The sequence below is a fragment of the Martes martes genome (assembly GCF_963455335.1).
Source record: "Martes martes genome assembly, chromosome: 1".
NCBI lineage: Eukaryota > Metazoa > Chordata > Mammalia > Carnivora > Mustelidae > Martes > Martes martes.
This window is the reverse complement of record NC_137888.1, coordinates 167,071,419-167,083,038: the sequence shown is the minus strand read 5'-3', so window position 1 is coordinate 167,083,038 and position 11,620 is coordinate 167,071,419. Positions and strand designations below refer to the sequence as shown.

The 11,620-nt window shown below is 43.4% G+C and overlaps 1 protein-coding gene across 4 annotated transcripts in view; it reads left to right on the top strand.

The window, feature by feature from the left end:
• Nucleotides 1-9,303: 9,303 nt before the first annotated feature.
• The window catches only part of SETD5 (SET domain containing 5), an 88,167-nt gene continuing 85,850 nt past the window's right edge, over nucleotides 9,304-11,620 (top strand). For 3 of the 4 annotated variants that reach the window (XM_080819809.1, XM_080819808.1, XM_080819805.1), the window contains exon 1: nucleotides 9,359-9,643. The gene's annotated coding sequence lies outside the window, so the exon portion shown is untranslated. Of the gene's footprint in view, nucleotides 9,644-11,620 lie in introns of all 4 variants that reach the window. The other variant, XM_080819810.1, reaches the window with a different exon arrangement.

The window sequence follows — 11,620 nt, the reverse complement described above, 5'->3', positions numbered from 1 at the left end:
GCATAGCCTTTCCCAATAAGTTTAGATGTTATGTGGGAATCTCGGGGATACGGTGAAGGTTTGAAAATTACATGAGAAAAACCAAATTTCTGTACCTTGGTACTTTATCATTGTTTATAAGAGGCCTACTACTCTGTCACCCTTACACTTTTGTCTCACGGCTAACAAGTTTGCTAATCAGTTGTTAAGTTCAGTAGCTATTCAGTGATACTTTCTTTGATAAAAGCATTTTCACTAGTAAGAATGGTATTTTAGTTTTTCTCAAGCCCAAATCCTTAATTTCTACATTAGAAATTAAAACTGAGAAAAAATTCAATAGTAATAAATGCATCATTAACATTTTCATAGAAGTAACTATGTTCAATAGAGTAATATTCATTTCTCTTAAATGTCTGCCTCAATAGAAGGTAGCTGGATTTTGGTGTATTTTCTGTATTGGTTGAAATATTACTTATTTGCAATTTTTGTCATTTCATGTATTGGTTATTTGGAAAATACTGGTTCACCCAAGTTATATAAATCTCTCAGATGCTGACCCAGTTCATTATATAGTATGTGCAAATTAGATTAATATCACCACCTAGCTCATTAAAAAAGGGAGGGGAAGCACTGGGGTGGCTCAGTTGGTTAAGTGTCTGCCTTCGGCTCAGGTCCTGGGATCAAGTCCCACGTGGGTTCCCTGGTCAGTGGAACTCCCTGCTTCTCCCTCTTTCCCTTCCCCCCATCCCTGCTAGTGTGTGCATGTGTGCGGGTTTGCTCTCTTGCAAAAATAAGATCTTTAAAAAAAACAACGTCCTTTTAAGTATTAGGAAGATGTGAAGCTCCTGATAGTGGATACAAGTTTTCCCCAAATTCTAATTTTCACTTCAGAGTTTGAGCTTTGTCGTTAATAACTGCTATCAACTGTTTTCCCTGAAAGGTACACTTTTATGTTTGGAAAAATGTCTGCCAGATAGCCAACTTTGACAGTCATTTAGGTAAAAATACCATGAAAAGAAAATAGCTAATTCCACTTGCAACTCGATTGCTGTCTTTTTCTTAAAACCACTGTAATTTAAACATGTAGCTGAAGTGTACTACATGTGGACTTTCTATTTCATCACTCACACTAAAGTTACATACTAAAGGTCCAGATTTCATAAAAGGATTTTACTGTTTTCACAAGAGAGAGACTCTCCAGCAGACTTAATGCTGAGCATGGAGCTGATGTAGGACTCGAACCCACAACCCTGAGCCAAAACCAAGAGTCAGTTGCTTAACAGACTGAGTCATCCATAGGCCCCTCACAAGGACATTCTTAAGTGGAACTGACACTGCCCCTCCCCTTACCCTGCAAATGCATGGCAGTAAAGAATGACAACTACACTTTGGTGCCACTGTCTTGAATAATGCCAAGATGCCAGCAGTTTTACCAACTTTTGCTTTTTCACCATTAGTGAAAACATCAGTGTAGACCAGAGGATTTTAAGAAGTTTCTCAAGGGGTGGCTGGCTGGATCAGTTGGTAGAGCATGTGACTCTTAATCTTAGGTTTGTGAGTTTCAGCCCCACAGTGGGTGTAGGGATTACTTTTTAAAAATAACAATAAATAATACAGTAAAAACCTACTCAACGCTTTAACGGTTTCCCGGCATGTGTTTGCCAAGCTTTGACAGAAGTCTCTTTGACTAGTTAATGCCGGACAAATACATGGAAAATGAGCCCAGCCATTTTTGCAGATTCATCCATTTGTAAGGTTTAAACATACTTCTACAAACTAGATATTAATGCAGACTTCATGTCTATACACAAATGTTTAATATGACAATGTATTATTTTTAAAAATGACACTGCCATGACTTTTACTTTTCATCCAGCAGCAATCAGCAATGTCCACTCTGTATATAGCTTTTTGTAAAATTTTTGTTATTGTGTAATTTTTTTGTAAGACACTTATTTGAGAGAAAGAGTGGGCATGAGTAGGGAGGGACGAGAGAACTGCAAGCAGACTCCCCATTGAGCAGGGAGCCTGATGGCAAGGCTGGATCTCAGTATCCTGAGATCATGACCGGAACCAAAAATCAAGAGTCAGATGCACAACTGAGCCACCCAGGTGCCCCAACTGTGTATTGTTTCTACAGCAATGTCATATAATAACTTACCCTTTAAGATACTACAGTAGCTCTTTCTTTTCTTTGGAGTTGATTCTTTCTGTGAGAGAAGTCTGCTGTATATTGGCTTAATCTTTTTAGCATTTTTAGACATAGATGGTGGCTCTAAGTTGATCAAATAATTTTCTTAAGGCCAATGACCCATTCTTTTTTTCTTTTTTATCTCTCTTATTTTGAAGTAATCTCTTTCATGGGGATCAAACCTATAACCTGACATCAAGAGTCATATGTTCTATCAACTTAGCCAGCCAAGTGCCCCACAAATGATCCATTCCTTAGAAAAATATAAATTGGCTTATTTTAGAATAAAGTTTTTAAATTCTAAAAAAAGGTGTATTTATATTTAAGAATTTCTTTTTTAATATTTTAAGGAAATATCTGAAACACCGCAGGAAGACAACAGAATATACTTAACATTTAGGCACAAAAAGAACTATAGGATTTCAAAAAATTGCACAATATTGGGGGTTGCTGGGATTACAGAAGGTATAACCTAAAAACTAAGTTAATTTCTAAAAACAAATATTCACACCCTAAATGTACTGCTTAAGTAAATTCTAGATAATTCAAGAATATATTGCACCATTTGATTCCTTCTTACACTTAGCAACAGACACACAGCTATATATAAACACCATCCTGCTCTCAAGAAGCAACCTGAAAAAGTAGGGAAAATCTCCAGTTACACAATTACTAATATAATTATGACTATCAGAAGTGCTATAACAACATTAAGCGAGTGATCCAATGTAGTGGAGCTGAAGGCATCAAGAAAGGTTTCCTTCAGAAGTTTGTGCTGAGACAGTTCTCAGTGACTGACATTCAGTTGAGTCCTTTAACTTCCTTTCCATTGTGATTGCCCCATCACTCTACAGCAAACCACATTACCTCATGTCTGGACTGCTGTAAAAGAACCTTCAAATGTCTCCATCCCTGGAACCCATCTGGTATCCTGCAGTCAGATTAATTTCCTGAATGGCGGTTTCCATTAAAGAAAGGCAGTACCATATACTGGTAAGGAATACTGACTAAGCAAGTCTGACCAGAGTTCAAATCTGTGGTTCTTAATTTGTTGTAGTGTCTACAGAAAAGTTGTTCAACTTCTTTAGTTTCCTACTCTGAAAGATGGGGTTTTATGTATTAGGACTACAATAAATACACTAGCAATGAGTTTGGCACATTATGGGATTTTGGCACATTATGGGATACACAGCTGGCATTCAATGATTATTATTAGTTCATTTCTTCTAACCCAACTGTTTCCATTAGCCTTAGCCTATAGTACACAATAGATTTATGTTGTCATTATTTATTATAAAAAAAGGTTGGGGAGAGATTTTTTTTTTAAAGATTTTATTTATTTATTTGACAGACAGAGATCACAAGTAGGCAGAGAGGCAGGCAGAAAGAGATGGAGAAGCAGGCTCCCCGCTGAGTAGAGAACCCGATGCAGGTCTCAATCCCACGACCCTGAGATCATGACCTGAGCCGAAGGCAGAGGCTTTAACCCACTGAGCCACCCAGGTGCCCCTGGGGAGAGATTTTTAACAAAAGATCAGTAAAAAGAAAAAAGGTTATGAAGAGTGTTGACTGTTGAGTGAGTTGACCAGAATCTATACACTAGAGGTGGGGCTGGTTAGCTGATAAAATAGCCAGCTGTATAAATGTGATCTGAAAATGTGTAAAGAACAAAAACAAAACTCAAAACTAAAAAACAGGGTGACTAAATACCAGGATAAACTGATAAAAATCAGCGATGACTATGAACTCTAGTCGTAAAGCTGGAAAACAGGATTATTAAATGTGACCATGACTCTGAGATATAATCAGAGGCAGAAATAGTCTCTCTAATCACCAGAAAGGTATATACCATGATGGAATAATCTATCAGGTTCAACCCTGACTTGGACAAAATAAATGTTTAACAGTTCTCTAATAATCCAGTTTCTTACCCACTCCATCAAGAATAGGGAGTGATGGACAAGGAGGGGAAGTCTTCTGGAGAAGTAAATTCTCCATTATAAAGTAGCATGTCACTAGATAAACTAACAAAATCAAGAATTCTCAACCTTCGAAATAAAGGTGCTAGATTCTCAGATATATGACCTAATAAAGAGCTCTAGAATTAAGATTGGCCTAAAATAGTCAAAGTACTCTTACCGTTATGATGCTGATTCCTGTCATATTCCGGACTAACTGCTGCAAAGCATAATGTACCAAACTTCCTCTTTGCATAAAAAAATCAATGACAGAGGGTGGTTCAGTCTGTTAGATGCCCAACCTTTGGTTTCAGCTCAGTCATGATCTCAGGGTCCTGAGATCAAGCCCCATGTCAGGCTCTGAGCTCAGTGGGGAAACTACCAGAGATTCTCTCTCCACATCTCCCTTTGGCTCCCTGTTCCTTGCATGCGCTCTCTAAAAATAAATCTTTAAAAATAAATAAATCGTGTGTGTGTATGTGTGCATACGGCAGAAACATTATGTGGTACAAATTTTGCAAATCCAAAAAAAATTTAAAAGCCTTTACAAAACATTCAACTTTATCATCATGGAAGTAGAAGTATTTGATACACTTTTATCCTAAAAGTATAAGAAACATGGTTCTACTTAAAAAAGAGATAGGTAGCTGGTTTGTGGAAAAAATAAAACAAACCCTAAGAAGTGAAGTACAGGAAGAGGAATGGTTCATACAGGAAACCAAAGGAAGAGGTCAACAGTGGACAGATGCATTTAGAGACCGGGATGCCTCAGTCTCCTTTATAAATAGAATGAAGAGACTTAGGGTAAGTATGACCCTAAAATTTCTCCATAAAAGGAGCCTATGTCTGTGTTTTGTGGACTTAGCTATTATTTGAAAACTAATTTCATGTATAAATTAATAAAACCAACATTTACTGAGTACCCAACTCTGTGTACAGGCACTGGGGAATCAAAAGTCCCTGATGAATGCATTTAGTGGGAAAACAGACAAAAAAGGTAATACTCTTGTTCAAAAAATGTATTTGGAGTATTTAAACATCCCTTTTATAAGAAAAACAATCTGACCTGCATGTTTCCCAAACTATTAAATATTACCACTCTTCTCCTCTTGGTTTGTTTTTCCATTCATTTTTTTTGAAAGGAAAAAAAATTGCAAAGTAGAAAGCACAGAATATTAGAGGTTTTTCTGACGTTTTAATCATTTTTGTAGAAATAGGTATATAGCCTGGAGGCTGTATTTGCAGTATGATTCTTGGGCCCCCAACATCAGAAGCAAATAAGGAACATGATACAGAATTCCAGTGCCTCCCACCCCTGTTTTAAGTGGATTCAGAATCCCTGGTTGTGGGACTGGAAATCTGCATTAAATAGCAAGCCAACTATCTGTGTGCACTGACAGATTCCTATCCTAACAGTCTCATATTCTGAGAAATCTTAAAAAAAAAAAAATTGTCTTTTAAAAATATAACAAATTTACAACATGCTGTATTTGCAGATAAATAAAAATATTTTGGTGTTAGGATATATCAATTTATACTTTATCAGGATGCAACTTACTTTGTGATGAGTTCCTAACAAGAAGTGATATGTAAGGTCTGGCGTCCTCTGATCAAGTTTCTCCAAAAATGAAAATTTATAGGACTGAAATATAGGGCTGGTTTCATTAATATCAGATATAGTCCTATTCCTAACTAAATTTCTGTCACCATTACAAGGTTTAATGAAATCCCACTTTCCTAAAATTCATTATGCATTCTTTTTTGAAACCCAAACTAGTCAACACTTGCTTTTTTTAACACACTGTTGTCCAAGTCAAGTTTAGCTTTAGTAATGCCTTGTTCAATTTAGCTTTCAGCTAGGTACAACTATAGTATAGATAATAGATTAAACAAGCAGGGAAAAAATTAAACTAAACAGGCCAAGTTTTGTTTCCTTACTGCTCAGTATGAAGAGAAAATTATCAATGCATATTAAGTATTCAGCAACCCACAACACAACCTTTTGGCTACAGTGGCAATTTAAATTACATCAAGTTGAAAATTCAGTTCTTTAGTCAGAGTAGCCACATTTCCAGTGCTCAACAGTAATACATGATTAGTGGCTACCATACAGGTTGGCAAAAATACAGAACATTTCCATCACTGCAGAACATTCTATTGGACAGTGGTAACCTAAAGCACTAGGAAGCATACATCCAAAACTGAAAGACCAATAACCTATCAAACCTTATAAAGACATCCACATGTTGCTCATTCCATTTTACTTAAGATTGGCTAGCTATCAGGGAATATACTAGGAGCTTGGTGGTATAAGACTTAACAAGAACCTGTGACCTCAAGCAGCTCAGAATAGGAGAATTTAAACAAGCAATGACAACCTGAGAAATGCTGATTCAACCTACTATCAGATGAAAAGCACTGGTAACCTTTCTTTAGGGGTGTCAGGCTTCTGGGATGATAGAAGGCAAGATCATAGGGAAGATGGTATTTGAGTCTTAACAGTCTTGGAGTAAGGAGCACCAAGGGTGCCACTTCAGAAGGAACCAGCCTACAAAGAGGTAGGGCAATGACACTATGATTTGGGTAAACAATTTAGTATGACTGGAGAGGTAATGTTTGAAGTATATGTAAAAAAATTGTTGCAAATGAAAAAGCTGTTAAGACAAGGTAAGCCCATTTAGGGGCCTTGTATATCACCCTCATGTTGATGGAATTCATCCTATAAATAGTTAGGAGCTAGTAAAGGAGTTGCATCAGTCATTTTCACCCCTATCTGTATGTTGGGACAACTGTCCCAGCAACATGTTTGATGGATCAAAAGACAATACCGGGGCGCCTGGGTGGCTCAGTGGGTTAAACCTCTGCCTTTAGCTCAGGTCATGATCTCAGGGTCCTGGGATCGAGTCCCACATGGGGCTCTCTGCTCAGCAGGAAGCCTGTCTCCCCGCCCCACCCCCGGGTCAAATAAATAAATAAAATATTTAAAGAAACAAAGATGATACCACAGGCAGAGACACCAGTTTGGAAGCTATCAGCATTACAGCAATCAAGCCCAGTTACTAACTGATGAGAACAGAAATAAAAACATGGATTGAGAGGTATTCAAAGGAGGGAAAACGGAGGTGTTGCTGAACCTCATATCCAATTTAGGCAGTAATCAAGGTCATCTGGACTGTGAAGAGATCAACGGGTAGAATCCTAGCTGAGGAAAAGGATAAAGTATAAAACGAGGTAAACATTCAAGGAGGAATAAATACATTACTGGGTAAGAGTGAGGCCTCTCCTCAAACTGGGTAGCCTTAATTGGCAGAAGAACTGATCTGTCTGGTTTCATGACTCACTGGGCTGCCAAAAACAGGAGAGGAGAAAGCCACTACTATGCCTGGGGATTGAAAGAGCAAGTACAACAAATGCAAAATGCGCTCAAAGTAGGAGTGCGAGTTGCTAAGATCCCTAACCAAAGGGATGCAAGGAAAGGGCCTAGAATTTTAAGATTAATATTTAATTTCAAATGCTATACCTTGTTGGTGTCAGCAAGGTTCTCAAATGGGGTGAGTACAAAACCTCCAATGACTCTGCCTTTAATCTCCCCTTTACCTACAGGGAAAATACTACAAGAAGGATCTTAAATAGTAATAACACGCAGTCTAGCTGCTTAAAATCAGCCCAAGGTGAATGCTTGGACTCCTATTTCCTTCCTCTACCCCTATTATAATTACTTTGTGACACAAACTCAAGTCTGTGGGAAGAGAGAAATCTTAACACCTGCTCAATCCCCTGCAGGACAACGCCCAGCCACCAGGTTAAGCCTGGGCAAAGAAGTCCCGCCCACAATCGAGAAGGAGCAACTCGACTTGGAGGCGATGACGAGATCGCGAGGGAGGGAGGGATTCTTCTAGGCCCAGGGCGGTCCTTAGGAGACAGGAGGCAGCAGAGAACTCCCATAAAGGTATTGCGGCACTCCCCTCCCCCTACCGAGAAGGGTGCGGCCTTCTCTCCGCCTCCTCCACTGCAGATCCCTGAGGATTGCAGCTCGCGCCGACTTTTGGAGAACATGCACCTCCCTCCCACAAACCAGCAAGACCGACCCCCGCTCTTTCCCCCACCCCCGCGACTCCGAGAGCAGATCCGGATCGTCTCGTCCTTCAAGCGGCGGACGCCCGGGGCGGAGCCGCGGTCGCCACCACCCAGAAGCCTCGGCCCAGCAGCCCGCCTCCGCCTTCAGCGCGCGCTTCCTGCCACGTTGCGCAGGGGCGCGGGGCCAGACACTGCGGCGCTGGGCCTCGGGAAGGACCGTACCAACGACCGCCTCCCCGCCACCCCTGCTGACCCGCTCAGTGGTTTCGCTCATTTGGGACCCGAGCCAATGGCATGGGGCCTTTCCCCGGGCTTCAGCAACCAATCAGATGCCGAAGCTGAGCAGGCGGCGGGTAAACCGACTCCCTCCAAGGAAGGGGCGGGTGGCAGGACGCCCGCTCGGAGGCACTTTCACTGACCCTCCACCCCCCGCGGGAGGTCGACCGCGCCCGCTCCTCCAACTCTCTCCCCACCCCATCTACCTACCCATCCCACCCAGGGAGCAATGCGAGTCCCCAGGCGACTGCGCACTCCCGAGGCTGTAACTGACAGGCACTTTACTCCAACCAAAACACGCCATTTGTGTTTTCACACACGGCGGGAGGAGAAGCGGCCAATCAGTGACAAGAGGTGAGCCGGAAGCGCTCCTCCCTCTGCAGGAGCAATGGCTCCGTCTGGATTCGAGCCTTTTCCGCTCTTCTCCCTCCCCCTCTGGTTGCCGCAGGGCGGGCCATACTCCTGCCTGCCTCTGACCACCTCCTTCCCTTCCAGCCTAACAAACGTTATACTCCCTACTGCCCGCGGGGCAAAGCGACCCCTATCTCTCCGTCAGACCGCCTCAGCCACCCATCTCCCTCCAGTCCACCGGGCCCCCCCTCCCACCAGAGTCCCGCTCCCCTACCTAGCCGAGGCTCTCTGAGGAGCCGGAGCCCCTGAGCACAGCCTCTTCTCTAGGCGGCCCCGGCGGCTTCCGCTGATTGGCGGCGAACTGGCCAATGGGTGCGGGGCGGTGGGCGGAGAGGCCAATGGCGCGGCGGGAGGGGGCGTGTCCCGGGTGCCCCTGGCGCCGGCGCTGGGAATCCCCGTGCGGTCAGTGGCGTTTCCGCTCGGGCAGCGGGCTGAGTGAGCTGCCGCCGCCGCCGCCGCCGCCGGGGGAGGGGCGGCCGCCGCCCGCCTGCGCTGAGAGACTCACGCAGCCCCAGTCCCGCCAGTCCGCCAACACTGTAGTGCCGGCCCCCCCCCTCCTTCCCTGGCCCTTCCCCCTCCCCGCCTTTGGCTCGCTCCGCCTTTCTGCCCCCCACCCCCACTTCACGGGCACGGGCCATTCCCGGCCAGGAAACGCCGTGGCGCCGCGTTGGGCCTAACTCGAGTCCTGCTGCCTCCCGGGAGTGCTGTGCGCCGCAGCCCGGGCCCAGGCCCCGGCAGCGCCTGGGACAAGGTAAGGGTCCGACAGAAAAGAGAGACCTATTCTCACGACTGGGCCCTGGGGGAGGAAGGGTCACCTCCTCCGTCTCCCCGCGCTCGCTCTTCGGGACGTGGGCCTGGCCCTCTCCAGGCTTTTCACAGGAGGATGCTGCCCCTTCTCATCCCCCTCGCTGCCCCCCACACACCATTGCACCCTATTTCCCAGGGAGAGAGGCCCCCTTCGTAATCTAGTCGACCCCACTACCCTTTTCATGCCTTTCCTGGGTCAGGACGCTTCCCCTCCCCCACGCCTCTTCACCCCTTTTCCTGGGAACTGCCTACTCCACGTTTACCTTTTACTTGAGGATAGGCCTCTCCCTGCCCTTCTTTAAAAACGCACAGGCATACTTTTTTTCCCCTCTCCCATAACCCCCACCCCAACCCCCTTTCGCGCGGCCTTGTGACAACTCTGATCTGGGGGAGGCCTCTATCCCCCCCTCCATAATGTTCCTGGACGCCTTCAGTATCGTTCTTGGGTCCCCATCTCAGATGATTGCTTCTTTTCCCACACTAAAGACGTTACCTTCGCCACCCCCACTTCACATTCTTGGGTTTACAGTGGCGTATGCCCCAGTATCTGAGATAGCCTCATTGAATTTGTAGGGTTCGAGCCTGGAGTTGAGCCAGTTTGTGTCGTTTTTCCTGCCTTGGGCGTGGAGAGCGATCATTTGAGAACGTCTTTAAAAGCAGAAAAATTTACGCTTTATGAATTCCCTTTCCCTTTGCGTGGAAGCCAGGGATGTAAGGTGAATGGTGGTAAGAAAAAGCCCTGGTTTTTTAAGTAGGTGAATCGCACGAGAGGGAAAGTTGAACTGTTGGGAAAGCCCCTTCTATGCTAATTTATTCTATAGAGCGCCTTTGCTTGTCTGACTTGGAAGCAATAACTGGTCTTTCCCTAGGATACTGATGCTGCAGCCAGCTCTGCTGGTCTGGGTCAGGGGTGCGTGTATGACCTGCATTTTCTGCTTTCTCATGTTACTTGTGCAATGTGTTCACCAGTAACTCATTTCTTACCCAGAGCTCAGGGTTCCATTGGGCTTTGTCTATACTTTAGTTCATTTCTCCAATTTTCTCCGTGGTCATAGTACTGAAGAGTCCTCAGGTTTTCTGCGAATTTCCTTTATAACTTGACTGAACAACTTGCTTTTAAATGACATACTTGTGATCAAGGTCATATTTACATTTTTTGTTGTTGAGCAGATGTTGCATAGCTATACTTTTGATTGGGGAGGATCCAGCTGAGTTGAGTGTTTAGAGATTTTCAGGAGAATGTTTGTGAATTGTGAGAAAATTTCTTGATGGTTAATTTTATGTCATTAATGATTTTAGGTCACTCTGAGAGAAAAGTTGTAAGTGGTAATTTTAGATGTGTGAAATGTGGATATGAGCAAGGACTAAAACAAGAATATTCACATAATCAGAGGTTTCTGGGCCTCTTGGAGGACACAGGAAATTTTTTTTACTGGATTTCTTCCAGTTTTCTCAGGAGTATCATTAGTTTTCTAATGTAGCCCCAAATTCTGGCCCGTTATGGGATTAGAGTCTTCAAGGTTTACTCATACTGTCATGTTTAGAAAAATGAATTATGTCCTTTGATAAGACACAGGGCTCTGTCTCTAGCTGCAAATTTAAATTTGACTACAAAGAGAGTGTTTGGGAAATTGGCCTTTTAAAGATGAAAACTTAATCTTCACTTCTTCGTTGCTGGCTTAATTTAAAAATGGATATTTGGAATTTATTTGGTGAATTTTGATTTTTTTGGTAAAAGGTCTTGGTTTAAAACTAAAAGGTTGACCTTAGGATTGTTTGGTTCTTAAAGCATAATTCCAGCCTTTCTGGCATAGAGCACTGGTCCAGAAAAAAGAAAAAAGAGTGTGTAAGGAGTGGGGGTGGGGTAAGGAGAAGGTTGTTCCTTTGGGTTGGATCACAGGGGTGAGTGTATACAAGGCAG